This window comes from Hippopotamus amphibius, chromosome 2, assembly GCF_030028045.1.
Source record: "Hippopotamus amphibius kiboko isolate mHipAmp2 chromosome 2, mHipAmp2.hap2, whole genome shotgun sequence".
Lineage (NCBI taxonomy): Eukaryota > Metazoa > Chordata > Mammalia > Artiodactyla > Hippopotamidae > Hippopotamus > Hippopotamus amphibius.
Window position 1 is genome coordinate 30,338,689 of NC_080187.1, and position 17,496 is coordinate 30,356,184.

Genomic DNA, 17,496 nt, shown 5'->3' on the forward strand with positions numbered 1-17,496 from the left:
CCCAATCTACAAATGGGCGGAAGACCTAAATAGATATTTCTCCAAAGAAGACATACAGATGCCCAACAAACACATGAAAAGATGTTCAACATCACTAATCATCAGAGAATTGCAAGTCAAAGCCACAATGAGGTATCACCTCACACCGATCAGAATGGCCACCATCACAAAATCTGGAAACAGCACATGTTGGAGAGGGTGTGGAGAAAAGGGAACTCTCCTGCACTGTTGGTGGGAATGTAAGTTGGTACAGCCACTATGGAAAACAGTTTGTAGGTTCCTTAAAAAACTACAAATAGAACTACCATATGATCCAGTCATCCCACTACTGGGCATATACCCAGAGAAAACCATAATCCAAAAAGAAACATGTACCATAATGTTTATTGCAGCACTATTTACAATAGCCAGGACATGGAAGCAACTGAAATGCCCATCAACAAATGAATGGATAAAGATGATGTGGCATATATATACAATGGAATATTGCTCAGCTATAAAAAGGGATGAGATGGAGCTATATGTAATGAGGTGGCTAGACCTAGAGTCTGTCATACAGAGTGAAGTAAGTCAGAAAGAGAAAGACAAATATAGTATGCTAACTCACATATATGGAATCTAAAAATGGTACTGATGAACTCAGTGACAAGACAAGAATAAGGACACAGATGCAGAGAACGGACTGGAGAACTTGAGGTTTTGCGGGGCAGGGGGTGAAGGGGAAGCTGAGAGGAAGCGAGAGAGTAGCACAGACATATATATACTACCGACTGTAAAATAGATAGCCAGTGGGAAGTTCCTGTATAACAAAGGGATTTCAACTCGAGGATGGATGATGCGTTAGAGGACTTGGACGGGAGGGTGGGGAGGAGTCGAGGGAGGGAGGGAATTCGAGGATATGTGCATAAATACAGATGATTGACCTTGGTGTACCTCAAAAACTGGTACAAGAGTGTAAAGCAATTTTATTCCAATAAAAAAAAATACAACAAACAGAATTGAAGGCAAACAATAAACTAAGACAGAATACATTCAACACATATAAAAAGAGTTAATTTGTAATGCTATATTTTACTTGTATTGTTTTAATTTATGCATGTTTTTGTTCTCAAAATCGGGTATGGTGGACTTAATATACAAATAGCTTTAACAAAAAACAAAACTAATGATCCAGGGGGAAAACATGTTGACATGCACGAGAAATATAAAGAAAATAAAAACTGTCCAATTACAGAAATAAGCATGCAAATACATAGTAATATACAGATTTCTCCTATCATGATGAAAAATTCTCATTACGGTATTATTTTTTAACAGCAAAGTATGGGATGAATCAAAATGTCCTCACAAGGACACCATTAGTTTAAAATGATGAAATAAATTAGGATTTGAAATGTTTCATAACTTATGACATTGATGTGAGAAAGTTAAGTGAACAAAGCATTAAATAAAATGTAAATAGCACATTTTATATATGTTCTCATATATATATATGTAGGGACTTTACTATGCAGTATCTCAGATGAATACATATATATCAAATATTGGAAAGGAATCAAATCATAAATTTTTGTATTAAACCAAAGATTTCATTTGGAGAATCCAGACATACTTATTATGAAAATATTCATTTTAAAGTAAGTTTTGAACAGTTTCTACAACTACAGAGGGAAAACGTTTATTACTTTTAATTGCAAAAGTATAAAAATACTTTTTAATAAGAATTCTGATTAAGATAACCCTTTTGAAACTTTTATGTCTTATTTGGTGTTAAACAAACAAGATTGGAAAAGAAATGCCACAATGTTAACAATTATCCTTTCAAAACACAGAATCACAACCTCAAATTTAAGAGCAGCTTTTTCTCATGCTATACGTCAATCTTCAAATAGGGAAGATAGAGAAAATGCTAAGTAGGCGGCTCCATTGGGAAACTGACAAGGTAAATAGAACGGATCAGAACATTTAATTTATACATCTGCAGCTGCTTTAAATGCTATTTGACAGGTATTGCATTTGAATTGTTGGAAAGAACTGACTATCCAAAAGAACACACACACACACACACACACAGACACACACACAAGTATATGTATATTTTTGTTAAATGGAATAGCTAAAGGGTATTTGTGGTTTATAGCAAAGCTTTTTTAAATCCTCCATGTCATTATGTTACCTTCAAAGATATTCTTAGAAAACTATATTTATTTCCCTTGTACCAAGCTCTAATAGCAAAATGCTGCCACAATTCAGACTGCATATTTTAAATATAATTCCACAAAGAAGCCGAACATGAGCCTCTTATAAAAAGTTTTTTCTTGGCTGTAGCACTAAATCCACTGAGCTAAAATCTTTTCTCAAACACAATTTATATCTACATTGATTATTCAGAAATGGATTACCCAGTTTATGTGTTTTCTAGGTGTTTGATTTCTTTTTTCTTACAGCTTTTCTTGCCATTCAGGTTGGTCAACCGCTATGCTACTACCCTTAGAATGCAGCTCAAACTGAGCGTAAATTCTGAGGTTCTAATAGATTTTATTGAAAATGTTAACTAGGTCACACATTAGATGAGAAATCTTCAACAAATGATTTTGAAAAGTGCAGCATTTAGGAAATAAAAATAGTGACTATTGACTACTTGCTATATACTGGTCACTTTCTTAAACTACTTTAACTCCTTTAGTCTTCACAAACAATAAGAGATGAGGACAATGAAGCAGAGTCAGAACATTGCCAAAAGCAAGGGGTGTAGGTGTTAGTTATGCTTCAAAGTTAGGAAGTCTCAGTGAGAACATGATCTTTTTACCACTCAATCCCTTTAATTAACATTTGCATTGCTGAATTAGTCATGACAGCTACCTCATTTTTCATTTTATTTTATTTTTTTACAGTTTAAGAAGATATTATTTTATTAGCTACACTTTGCTGATTCTTTCCTTTAAAAATTGGGCTATGGTCCTAGAAAAATAAATGGATAGACACCTATCCAAAGCATATACAATTGGCCAATAAACACATGAAAAAGATGCTCAAACATTAGTCATTAGAGCAGTGAAGACCAAAACCACAGGATATCTCCCTGGGATTTTGGTCTTCAGATTTCATACCCATTATGGTAGCTATTATGAAACAAATATTAAACAAATAAACAAGAAAAAAGTAGAAAATAGTAAGTGTTGGCAAGGATGTAGAGAAATAGGAACACTTGAGCATTGCTGGTAGGAATGCAAAATGATGCAACTGCCACAGAACACAGTTTGGCAGTTCCTCAAGAAGTTAAACATAGGATTACCATATAATCCAGCAATTCCACATCTGGATATATACGGAAAATAATTGAAAGGAGGAATTCAAACAGATGCTGACATATTAATGATTACAGCAGCATTATTTACAATAGACAAAAGGTAGTAACAATGCAAACATCCCTCAACAGATGAATGTATATCAAAATGTGGTATGTACATATATTGGGATATTATTTAGCCATAAAACTAAATTCTGATTCATGTTGCTGAGGCAGGAAAGACAGGGACGGGCCCAAGGACAGTCTCCTCATGTACAGGCATTAGGCAGAAGGCAAAGCCAACTCCTTGTTTTGCACTTTATAAGGCCATGATGCATGGAGAAATGGCATCTAAAACATAAACTTTGTGACATCTGAGCAAGAAACTCTGACCATGAAAACCATGGAGCGCACACTCACATAAAAATGCACAGGTTGCTGATGACCCTTTACGACCTTCCACGTGTGATGCTTGACTAGTAAGGGAAAATTTAAGGGAAAACAGTGGCTTCAGGAGACAAACGCACAGGACCAGAAGCTGATGCAACCTGGTGCAATCGAGGTCAAACCTCAACCCACCCTTCAATGAATATTCCACCCCTAATCAGAAAGACCCCCACCCATTCAAAGGGCTAAAAATAAGATTAAAAGGGTGGATCAACAACCCTGGAGGGTGCTCCTCACTGGCAAGGATATCCACTCTTCTCCTATGAGGTGTGCAACTTTCACTTCTGCCCTAAAAAACCTGCTTCTTTGTTCTCTTTGTTCCTCAGCCTTAGTGTGTGTGTGTGTGTTTGTGTGTGTGTGTGTGTGTGTGTGTTTTCTTTGTGTCTTGTGTTTCTTGCCCAAATTCTTTTGGACAAGTTGAATAAGGGCCTGGACTTTTGATAAAACTTTTCCAGTATCACTACAATATTAATGAACCTTGAAAACATTATGCTAACTAGAATAAACCAGACACAGAAGGACAAATATTGCATGCTTCCACTTACATGAGCTGCCAAGAATAGTGAATTCATAGAGGCAGGCAGCAGAGTAGATATTACCAAGGACTGGCTGGGGGTGGAGGGTGGGTGGGAATACTTTTTTTTTTTTTAAGCTCTTTATTGGAATATAATTGCTTTACACTGTTGTGTCAGTTTTTGCTGTACAACAAAGTGAATCAGCTGTATTGATACATATATCTCCATATCCCCTCCCTCCTATGACTCCCTCCCACCCTCCTATCCCAGACCTCTAAGTCATCACTCATCATCGAGTTGATCTCCCTGAGCTATGCAGCAGCTTCCCACTAGCTATCTATTTTACATTTGGTAGTGTGTATATGTCAGTGCTACTTTCTCACTTCATCCCAGCTTCCCCTTCACCCCCCACCCCATGTCCTCAAGTCTGTTCTCTACATCTGCATCTTTATTCTTGCCCTGTCATTGGGTTCATCTGCACCATTTTTTTTTAGATTCAATACATATGAGTTAGCATACATTATTTGTTTTTCTCTTTCTGGCTTACTTCACTCTGTATGACAGACTCTAGGTCCATCCACCTCACTACAAATAATTCAATTTCATTCCTTCTTATGGCTGAGTAATGGAATTACTATTTAATGGTTACAGAACTTCTGTCTCATGATGAAAAAGTTCTGGAAATGGATAGTGGTGATTAATGCACAACATTGAGAATGTAGTTAATGGTAATAAATTGTACAGTTAAAATATCTAAAATGGTAAATTTTGTGTTATGTATAATTTACCACAAAATAATTGCCCTCCCCCAAGCCACCTTATGAATTCCATTCTACAAAACAGATCTAAAAACACCACTTCTCCCTGTCTCATCATTTACCACATTACTCCAAGCCACTATCATCTTTAATCTAAAATTTTGAAATTGCCCCAAATTCATTTTTCTATTTCTATCCTTGGCCACTTCATTCTATTCTCTACACACTATCCAGAGCCAGCCTTTTAAAATATAAGACAGATCATCTTACTCTTCTGCTTGAAATCTTCCAGTGACTGTCTGTTTCACATGGAGTAACCCCTAAAGTTCTTTACATAGTTTTTAAGGACTTATATGATCTGATTTCCCCTTTAACTTTTTGATCTCACCAAGGTCATATCAAAGTAAGAGCGATGGAATTGGTCTGCCCTGGGGAGAGGTTAAGTTTTACCACTGACATTGCATATAATCACCAGATACATGGTGACAACTGAAAGCAAAACTACTTTTAGTCAGTTTTATTGCAAGTTAGACATTTTCTACAGAAAACACACCCCTTCTGCCTTTATCCAGGATTGGGCATCTGCCCCAGACTCCTTGGTATCTCACTGACTCCTAGCACTTTTCCTTTTTTCATTCTACTCTCTTCAATTTGATCTCCTAAACTGTTGATTAAATTGACTAAGCAAGTGTATGACTCAGGGCCTTTGCACCTGCTGTTCTCTCAGGTTCGAACACCAGGTATCTGTTTGAGTGGCCAGCTCCATCATCTACATCAGACATTAACTCATAAATCACTTTCTCTATGTGGTCTTCCCTGACTACTCTTTTGCAAAGTACACTGTCGCCATCATACCCTAAATTCTTTCCATCTTCATTTCTTAGCAGGTTTTACCATCTAACATGTATTTTTCACTTATTTACTGTGTTTATTGCTTGTCTCTTCTACAGGAATAAAAGCTTCCTGACTGCAAGGATCTTTTACCTGATGGTTCAATATTGTAGATCCAGCAAAGAGAGCACAACTTGGCTCACACTGAACATTTAATAAATTCTTCTTCAATGAATGAAGGAAGGAAGAAAGGAAGGAAGGAAGGAGACAAGTTATTGTTACTTAACTATATACCTATTAGATCGAAACCATTATTTGCCTATCCAGAACACATATGAAAATGTTTAACACTAGTAATTGAAACAAAGTTAAATGATAAGCCTCCATTTTATCAATTATCAAATTGAGAAACATATAATTGCAAATGGGTTAGCAAAGGAAAGTGAAACTGGTCTCTTTATACTACTTGAGACAATGCTAAGTGGTATATTTTTAGGGCAAACTGGATAAATGCAAAAGCAGTTTTAAGATGCCCAAAATTCTGACTCAGTACTTAACAACAGTTCTTTTAAATTTTAAAGGAAATAACCATGAATACTATGTTTATTTTTCATATGTTCATATACATATATTTGGGTGTGTGTGTATGTACCTGTGGGGCATGAAGATATTTCCTTTCCAAGAGATGCTTCGGAGGTACTCTATTCATCTTTTAGTATATTTCTGTGTATGGAGGCCACCATTAGTTCCTATGAAAAATAGATGCTGTATTCAAGAGTAATTTGATTTCCTCCAAAGGCCTCTATGGCTGCCTAAATTACACCACTGAGGAGCCAACTATTTGGTTTAGTTGCAAAACAGGAAAGTATGAATGATGACATCCAGCGGAAGTTGGGGATTTGGAATATTGTAGTATATATTTGCCTAGTGCAATATTCTAGCCACCTACCAAGACCTGATTTAAACATATGTTTGAATCTCTCAAATGGTTTGAGAGGTTCATATCATGTTGGCATATTTCTCCACATAATTAGGGTATATGCACATCTTTTAGTCACTTGGTAGTGTTTTCTAAAAGCACTGCTTTTGTTTACCTGGAAAATTACTGAAATATTTTTAAGCAAGAAGTAAACCTGTGCAATAATTTATTTATACATTCAAATAAGATATGTGAATGAGCTTTAGGACTAGAAAGATTATGTGAAAATGAAAATCATTGTTCTAGAAATGAGTAAAAAAATTCCAAGTGTCATCTAGATAAGTATTAAGTAAAATAGGCATAAAATATGTATTAATTCCAGTGAAAGATTTCCTTCCAATTAAATACCCTCTGCTTAATAGCTATCTGACAACAGTAGAGGTCCCTGATCTATGAAATCATCCACACACACTAAATCCGAGCCTAACTGAGTAAAGCTCCATGCAGGAGAAAAGGAATATTTTATAAATTAGTACAAAAGCATTCTGACTCATATTATGTCTATAATTATCACTATATAGTAGCATTAATTTCATAATTATAAATGGTTCCCATATGCCACTTTAAAACTCAAGGAATGGGATCAGCCCCCTCTAATCTTCAATTAATTTTTAGATAGACTTTTGTGGCTTTAAAAATATTACAATACTGACATGACATTAAGTTTGATCTAATCTTGCAAAATTGCACCTATAAGCAAATGGTTAACTCAAGTTGAATGAGTGAACTGATGAATAAATGAAATCATTAATAAGCCAATAACACTTATCTCACCTATTTTGGCTATTATAACAGAAATATCATACACTGGGTGGCTTATAAATAACAAAATTGATTTCTCTCAGTTTTTCAGGGAGGAAGTTCAATATCAAGGCACCAGCATGGTTGCATGAGGGACCATTTCTGGGTTGCACACTTCTCACTGTATCCTCAAATGAAAGAAGGGTGAGTAACTCTCTGGGTCACTTTTTTTAAAATTTTATTTTATTTTTAATTTATTATTTTTCGGGGGGTACATCAAGTTCAATCATCTGTTTTTATACACATATCCCCGTATTCCCTCCCTCGACTCCTCCCCACCCTCCCCGTCCAAGTCCTCTAACGCATCTTCCATCCTCAAGTTGAACTCCCTTTGTTATACAGCAACTTCCAACTGGCTATCTATTTTACAGTCGGTAGTATATATATGTCTGTGCTACTCTCTCGCTTCGTCTCAGCTTCCCCTTCACTCCCTGCCCCCCAAAACCTCGAGTTCTCCAGTCCATTCTCTGCATCTGCGTCCTTGTTCTTGTCTTGTCACTGAGTTCATCAGTACCATTTTTAGATTCCATATATGTGAGTTAGCATACTATATTTGTCTTTCTCTTTCTGACTTACTTCACTCTGTATGACAGACTCTAGGTCTAGCCACCTCATTACATATAGCTCCATCTCATCCCTTTTTATAGCTGAGCAATATTCCATTGTATATATATGCCACATCGTCTTTATCCATTCATCTGTTTATGGGCATTTAGGTTGCTTCCATGTCCTGGCTATTGTAAATAGTGCCGCAATAAACATTATGGTACATGTTTCTTTTTGGATTACGGTTTTCTTTGGGTATATGCCCAGTAGTGGGATGACTGGATCATATGGTAGTTCTATTTGTAGTTTTTTAAGGAACCTACAAACTGTTTTCCATAGTGGCTGTACCAACTTACATTCCCACCAACAGTGCAGGAGAGTTCCCTTTTCTCCACACCCTCTCCAACATGTGCTGTTTCCAGATTTTGTGATGGTGGCCATTCTGATCGGTGTGAGGTGATACCTCATTGTGGCTTTGACTTGCAATTCTCTGATGATTAGTGATGTTGAACATCTTTTCATGTGTTTGTTGGGCATCTGTATGTCTTCTTTGGAGAAATGTCTATTTAGGTCTTCTGCCCATTTGTAGATTGGGTTATTTGCTTTTTGGGTATTAAGCTGCATGAGCTGCTTGTATATTTTGGAGGTTAATCCTTTGTCCGTTGTTTCGTTGGCAACTATTTTTTCCCATTCTGAGGGTTGCCTCCTAGTCTTGTTTATGGTATCTTTCTCTGTGCAAAAGCTTTTAATTTTCATTAGGCCCCATTTGTTTATTCTTGATTTGATTTCCATGATTCTAGGAGGTGGGTCAAAAAGGATCTTGCTTTGATGGATGGCATAGAGTGTTCTGCCTATGTTTTCCTCTAGGAGTTTTATAGTGTCTGGCCTTACATGTAGGTCTTTGATCAATTTGGAGTTTATTTTTGTGTATGGTGTTAGGAAGTGTTCTAATTTCCTTCTTTTACATGTAGCTGTCCAATTTTCCCAGCACCACTTATTAAAGAGGCTGTCTTTTTTCCATTGTATATTCATGCCTCCTTTGTCAAATATAAGGTGCCCATATGTGTTTGGGCTGACCTCTGAGTTCTCTATTCTATTCCATTGATCTTTCTTTCTATTTTTGTGCCAGTACTATACTGTCTTGATCACTATGGCCTTGTAGTATAGTTTGAAGTCAGGAAGCCTGATTCCACCAACTCCATTTTTCCTTCTCAAGATTGCTTTGGCTATTCGGGGTCTTTTGCATTTCCATACAAATCGTAAGATTTCTTGCTCTAGTTCTGTGAAAAATGCCATTGGTAATTTGATCGGGATTGCATTGAACCTGTAGATTGCCTTGGGTAGTACAGTCATTTTCACGATGTTGATTCTTCCAATCCAGGAACATGGTATGTTCCTGCATCTGTTTGTGTCGTCTTTGATTTCTTTCAGCAATGTCTTAAAGTTTTCTGCATACAGGTCTTTTGCCTCCTTAGGCAGGTTTATTCCTAGGTATTTTATTCTTTTTGTTGCAATGGTAAATGGGAGAGTTTCCTTAATTTCTCTTTCTGCTCTTCCATTGTTAGTGTATAGGAATATGAGAGATTTCTGTGCATTAATTTTGTATCCTGCTACTTTACTAAACTCATCAATGAGTGCTAGCAGTTTTCTGGTAGAGTCTTTAGGGTTTTCTATATATAATATCATGTCATCTGCAAAGAGTGACAATTTTACTTCTTCTTTTCCAATTTGGATTCCTTTGATTTCTTTTTCTTCTCTGATTGCTGTGGCTAAAACTTCCAAAACTATGTTGAATAATAGTGGTGAGAGTGGACACCCTTGTCTTGTTCCTGTTCTTAGAAGGAATGCTTTCAGTTTTTCCCTATTTAGAATGATGTTGGCTTTTGGTTTCTCATATATGGCTTTTATTATGTTGAGGTAATTTCCTTCTATGCCCATTTTCTGGAGAGCTTTTATCATAAATGGATGTTGAATTTTGTCAAAAGCTTTTTCCGCATCTATTGAGATGATCATATGGTTTTTATCCTTCAATTTGTTGATATGATGTATCACATTGATTGATTTGCATATATTGAAGAATCCTTGCATCCCAGGGATAAACCCCACTTGATCATGGTGTATGATTTTTTTAATGTGCTGTTGGATTCTGTTAGCTAGTATTTTGCTGAGGATTTTTGCATTTATATTCATCAGTGACATTGGTCTGTAGTTTTCTTTTTTTGTGACATCTTTGCCTGGTTTTGGTATCAGGGTGATGGTGGCCTGGTAGAACGAGTTTGGGAGTGTTCTGCCTTCTGCAATATTTTGGAAGAGTTTGAGAAGGATAGGTGTTAGCTCTGCTCTAAATGTTTGATAGAATTTGCCCGTGAAATTGTCTGGTCCTGGGCTTTTGTGTGTTGGGAGATTTTTAATCACAGTCAGAATTTCCGTACTTGTGATTGGTCTGTTCATAGCTTCTATTACTTCCTGGTTCAGTCTTGGAAGATTGTATTTTGTTAAGAATTTATCCATTTCTTCCAGGTTATCAATTTATTGGCATATAGTTGCTTGTAGTAGTCTCTCATGATCTTTTGTACTTCTGAGGTGTTCATTGTGATTTCTCCTTTTTCATTTCTAATTCTGTTGATTTGTATCTTCTCCCTTTTTTTCTTCATGAGTCTGGCTAATGGTCTCTCAATTTTGTTAATCTTCTCAAAGAACCAGCTTTTAGTTTTATTAATTTTTGCTATTGCTTCCTTCCTTTCTTTTTCATTTATTTCTGCTCTGATCTTTATGAATTCTTTCCTTCTACTCACTTTGGGGTTTCTTTGTTCTTCTTTTTCTAAATGTTTCAGGTGTAAGGTTAGGTTGTTTATTTGATATTTTTCTTGCTTGTTAAGGTAGGACTGTATTGCTATAAACTTCCCTCTTAGAACTGCTTTTGCTGCATCTCATAGGTTTTGGGTTGTTGTGTTTTCATTGTCATTTGTTTCTAGATATTTTTTGATTTCCTCTTTGATTTCTTTAGTGATTTCTTGGTTGTTTAACAGTGAATTGTTTAGCGTCCATGTGTTTGTATTTTTTGCAGTTTTTTTCCTGTAATTGATATCTAGTCTCCTGGCGTTGTGGTCAGAGAAGATGCTTGATATGATTTCAATATTCTTGAATTCGCCAAGGCTTGATTTGTGACCCAAGATGTGATCTATCCTGGAAAATGTTCCGTGTGCACTTGAGAAGAAAGTGTATTCTGTCGTTTTTGGATGGAATGTCCTATGAATATCAATTACGCCGAGATGGTCTAATGTGTCATTTAAAGCTTGTGTGTCCTTATTTATTTTCTGTTGGGATGATCTGTCCATTGATGTAAGTGGGGTGTTCAAGTCTCCCACTATTATTGTGTTACTCTCAATGTCCCCTTTTATGGCTGTTAGCATTTGCCTTATGTATTGAGGTGCTCCTATGTTGGGGGCATAGATATTTACCATTGTGATATGTTCTTCTTGAATGGATCCCTTGATCATTATGTAGTGTCCTTCCTTGTCTCTTGTCATAGTCTTTACTTTAAAGTCTAATTTGTCTGATATGGGTATTGCTACTCCAGCTTTCTTTTGACTTCCATTTGCATGGAATATCTTTTTCCATCCCTTGACTTTCAGTCTATATGTATCCCTTGGTCTGAAGTGGGTTTCTTGTAGGCAGCATATAGAAGGGTCTTGTTTTTGTATCCATTCAGCCAGTCTGTGTCTTTTGGTTGGAGCATTTAATCCATTTACATTTAAGGTGATTATTGACATGTGTGTTCCAATTACCATTTTCTTAATTGTTTTGGGTTTGTATTTGTAGGTGTTTTCCTTTTCTTGTGTTTCCTACTTAGAGAAGTTCCTTTAGCACCTGTTGTAAGGCTGGTTTGGTGGTGCTGAATTCTCTTAACTTTTGCTTGTCTGGAAAGCTTTTGATTTCTCCCTCAAATCTGAATGAGATTCTTGCTGGGTAGAGTATTCTTGGCTGTAGGTTTCTCTCTTTCAGGACTTTCAGTATATCCTGCCATTCCCTTCTGGTCTGCAGAGTTTCTGCAGAAAGGTCAGCTGTTATCCTCATGGGTTTCCCTTATATGTTATTTGTTGCTTTTCTCTTGCTGCTTTTAATATTTTTTTCTTTGTGTTTAATTGTCATTAGTTTGATTACTATGTGCCTTGGTGTATGTCTCCTTGGGTTTATTCTGTATGGGACTCTCTGTGCTTCTTGGACTTGGTTCATTATTTCCTTTCCCATGTTGAGGAAGTTTTCCACTATAACCTCTTCAAATATTTTCTCAGACCCTTTCTTGTTTTCTTCTTCTTCTGGGATGCCTATAATTCGAATGTTGGTATGCTTAATGTTATCACTGAGGTCTCTGAGACTGTCTTCTATTCTTTTGATTCCTTTTTCTTTTTCCTGCTCTGTGCCATTTATTTCCCCCATTCTATCTTCCAACTCACTTATTTGTTCTTCTGCCTGAGTCATTCTGCTGGTTATACCATCTAGAGTATTTTTAATTTCAGTTATTTTGTTATCCATTGTGGTTTGTTTTTCTGAGTTCTTATGAACTGTTTCTTGTGCTTTCTCTATTTTGTTATTGAGATTTTGCATCATTTTTACTATCATTACTCTGAATTCTTTTTCAGGCATTTTTTCTATTTCCTCATCATTTATTTGGTCTTGTGGGTTTTTTTCCTGCTCCTTTGCCTGCATGGTGTTTCTTTGTTTCCTCATGGTTGTCCAAACTTTTGGGGTTGCTTGTCCTGGCGATAGAGGTGTTTATAGAAGACTGTCCAAGCCTCACACTAATGTCCAAGTGTTGGGTTAAACAAATACTAAGTCTAGGAAACACATATATGTATAAGACACACAATTACTGAATCCTTTAGGACATAGGGCTCTGGAAAGACCTGACAGAACCCCAGTACACTATCAGATATTCAAAAAGAAACCCAACAGAAATTGACAGCTGAAACAGAACAAATCAGAAACAAAAGCAAAAGCAAACGAACAAACAAATAACTCCTTACACATACAAACACTAATCCAGGAAGATTTTTTAAGATAGGATCAAATATAAAAAAGAGCTAGAGTACCACCAGACAGAATGGAGATTCTCAGAATGAAATTAGACAATTGTATTAAGAACTAAGATAAAGACAAAAACCTAATATTAAATACCAAGGCGGTGCGTCATCTGGAGAATAGAGCAAAGAGTCTGAGCAGATCGATAGTGTTGCTTATAAGTATGTTAAGATAAAATAAACTAAAAATGGATGGAAGAAAGGGGAACAGAAGAGTGTAGTGTGATTGGAAATATGCAAGTAAAAAGAAAGGAATAGAAATGTATAAAAGATAGGGATGAAAGGAAAGTATGAGAGATATATTGTCCGTACTACCAAATAGTTTGCTCAAAATAGCAGTATATAAAAAGGCAAAAAAATAAAAATATAATAAAAAATAGCATTAAGAAATTATGTTATAAAACTTGTAGATCCCTTAGGACTAAGATCGTAATTAATAAAGGAAAAAAAAATCCAGAACTGATCCCAGAATGGACCAGTTCAATAGGATTGATACTAATATTTCTGTTTCCTTAGAGTCTCAGCTGTAAGTGTCCTTCTACTCCCCTTGGGTTTTTTTGTATTAATCTGTGGCCAGCAGAGCTTCCTTTATTGTTCGTCTGTAAGCATCGGTGTGTGGGGAGGGAGAGGGTACAATAGTGGCTCCTTTCCCTGGGAGTGAGTGAGCAGTGGTGCACTGTTGTTTCAGTCGGGCTTGGAGGTGCCTGTTGCAGAGGGACGCTGGTGGCTCAGGTGTAAACAGGAAGTCTCAGAGTTGGGCCTCTCTTGGATTTTTTTGTTTTTTCTCGGCAGCCTCCTTGGTGCTGTGTTCCAAGGGCTTTTAATCCAGCCCCGCCCAAGTGCCTGAGGGTACTTGTTATCCCTGAGCGCCTTAGGTGGCCCACAGGGCGTGTCTCCACTGCCTGTTGCAGAGGTGTGGTTGTGTTGGGCTCCTTGAGGTCCTTTCTGGTGTCCGAGGCTGTCTGCTGGTGTTCAGCTGGTTCTCTGTGGGAATTATTGCGTCTTTTGGTGCATTCCCAATGCAACTGTGGAGAGGGATGCATTCCACATCTCTCTACTTCACCGCCATCTTTTTCTCCCTCTCTCTGGTGTCTCTTTTACAAGGCCCTAATCCCAATCATCAGAACTCTGTCCTCATGACCTAATCACCTCCAAAGGTCCCACCTACTAACACTCTCATCTTTGGGGATTAGGATTTTAACCTATGAATTTTGAGGAAACATATTCAGACCCTAGCAATACTTAAAAAAAAATTTGTTTTTAACAAAGAACTTTTCTCTTGTCCTGTAACATGTTATGTCACCTGTAGGTCTATTAAAGACTTATCCTCTTTTTCTGTTGAAAAAACGGTGGCTTGGAAATTCATCTCAAAAATATCTTCCAGATATTTAAAGCTATTTTATTGTCATTATCCTTTAAAATTATTATGATGATTATTATGTTTCATAATCTATCCCTATATTATTGATGCCACCATTAACATAAAACATAATCTTTTAAATTGTTTAAAACTATTTCTAGTCTAAAACAACATCTTGCTAGGAAATTATGGCATTGTCTCTCAAATCCCTATGAAACTATTTGAAAATAAGAAACAAATTAAAGTTGATAACTACAAAAGGGAAATCTTGAAAACCAAAATAATGCCTGACTATGAGTGGTATTCTCAGTAACTACTGGAGAATGGTAGTGAAGTCACAATTCTCAGTAATGAATGCAAGCTCTCCATTGTAAAAGTTTGCAAGACTGAAAGGAAAATGGGTGTCTCTTCGTCTTTCTGCCTCTACGTGATATCTAGTTCAGGCACTCAGAGCCTGTACCAAAGAGATAACGGGGCAGTCAGCCATCGATTTCTCAACCATCAATTCCTCTAATGGCTAAAGCTCTGTCCTTATATCCTAACAAATACCTCTATTTCTACATGAATTTACTGCCTGAAGTTCTTAGGAAACAATTACATAGAAAGTGAATGAAAGAATCAAAGGGAGAAAAGTGGCTCCTTAGTTGCTCATGCACAGTGATGTGTAGTTCTAACAAGTATATCACTTAAGTAGGGTTGAAATTAGGAACACATCTGTTGTTGAAAGCAGCTTAAAAGTTTTCAAGTGTTAGTCACATTTTCTATAAAATGTATTTATTAGTCTTAATAATTACCTTTAAGTCATACATACTTTCCAGTAAGACCTGTTCCAACGTGCTGGTTCCCAAGAGAAAAACTTTTAATAACTCCATTACATCCCTTCCCCTAGCATAACCACTAAAGTTGTGGTTAATCACCTGTCTACTTCTTCCTAGTACTTGACATGTTCAAAAGTTAATTGTTTCTACTTTAACAATAATATGTCCCACATCCCACATGGTGTTTGGCATTTTTGTAGTAGTGGCAAAAAAACATAAGTATTTAAAGCCAGCAGCAAATTTCTTTAATGGGGTAAAAGTAAGGAAGGTGGACCATTAGGCATGGGGTAGGTGTTTGCTGGAGCCAAGGAAAAAGTGTCACAATTCTCAGCATGATAAAATGAGAGGTTTGGTTTCCTCATGAGACAGATAAAGAAGAACTGAAAAAGAGAGAAAAGAGAAGCATAAAACAAGCTGGTGGGTTTCAGGCTATAGAAGTTTAAGTAGGTACTAAAAGTCCTCAGTGGCCAAAGGCTCCTCATGAAGCAGAGTTGCTAATATTCAATTCGAAGGTGTTTATATTGCTCTGATATCACATTTCCCTTCCCATCTTTTCCCAAATCTTCAGTAACATCTAACAAACAACTGCATTTCTTGGGTTAAAGTGGTGTGTGTGTATATGTGTGTGTGGGGGATTGGTGGTGGTGTTTTGTTTTGCTTTATTTTTCCTCAAAAGCAAGGGGTTGGCTCATTTTCAAGTCCAGGTTGACATTATGCAGGTCAGATATTGCATATATAGAATGACAAGAAAGCCTATCAACCAAGGAAGTAAATGAACCATAAGAATATGAATCATTTTTACCATCTTCCAAGTCAATTCAAAATACTTGGGGACAATTCTGGAATTCCTGAGCGTGAAAATTTCCATTTAAGCCAATCATATCTATATCTCAAGTGGGAAGAAGGATCTAAGACCCATGTAGCATGTGAGTTACAATGAATGAATTAATAAATATTTATAGCATTGAAGAGACCAGTGAAATCAATAGACCATTCCCTCATTTTACATACAGGAAGGAGAAGCAAAAAGAGGTGAAGTGATCTGATTAAATATATCAGCAAGAAGGTGGCAACACCAAAAGTATAACCCAGGATCTCTGTTTTATAGCATTCAACCAAACCAGAGCTCTCTGTAATATACTAAGATTCTATGATTCAAATCCCTCTGATTTAATAAGGCTACACACTCTGAATCTGCTTTAGATAAGGAACATTCTTCAGATTTCCTTTATGAATGCATTGGATTTGACTGTAAGGTCACATTTCAAAAATCATGCTCAGAGTGCAGGGGTTTTTTTCTACCCATTTATCCTAGTTTATATGGTACATGCTTAACTAGCATATTAACTTGGATAGAAATGTTCTTCCCTGGTCTTTTAATATTAGTAGATGTTTTTGACCTATATTGTTAAACAAAACATATAAAACCAAAATAGCTTTTCTAATCTATTGCTTCCTAAGTTTTAACTTAACGCCTTCCTTAGGCAGGAAAGTTATAAGTAGCTGAAAAAAGGGAACTACAGTATAAGTTCTATTATTGGAAATGCTGAAATACAGATAGAACTGTGTTTGATTCTTTCAGAATTACTCATTTTATATTGTCTGCTTTCATTCTTTTTCCAAGCATTAGAATCAGGGATGCTAAGAGTAGCAGTTACAACATTTTCCATGAGTAAAAATGGACTGGGTTTCTATAAATAATGCATTTCAAATTAACTAGCTGCAACATCCCTGACATGCAAAATCCTTCCTGGATCTGGGTTCCACAGATATAAAATGTGTATACAGATATAAAATGTGTATACAAAATATACTCACCACCATGCATTACTACTATAGACCTTTATTCTTTCCCAACTGATTGCTACCAAGCTTACATTAAGAAATTGTTCAGTTATGGAATTTGAAGTTTGTTCATATTTATGTTTTTCACCTTCATAAATATTACAGAATATTAATAATTGTTCCCTGGAGAAAAAAGTTTGGTACCTATTTCTGAAATTATTATATCCATTTGAATATTTTTGATACACTGAAAAAGTGAAATAAGAGTAGTGAACATAACTATATT

General features: G+C 36.3%; 1 pseudogene; it reads left to right on the forward strand.

Moving 5' to 3' along the window:
* Positions 1–828: 828 nt before the first annotated feature.
* Positions 829–17,496, forward strand: part of LOC130844303 (kinesin-like protein KIF17) — a 46,500-nt pseudogene continuing 29,832 nt past the window's right edge.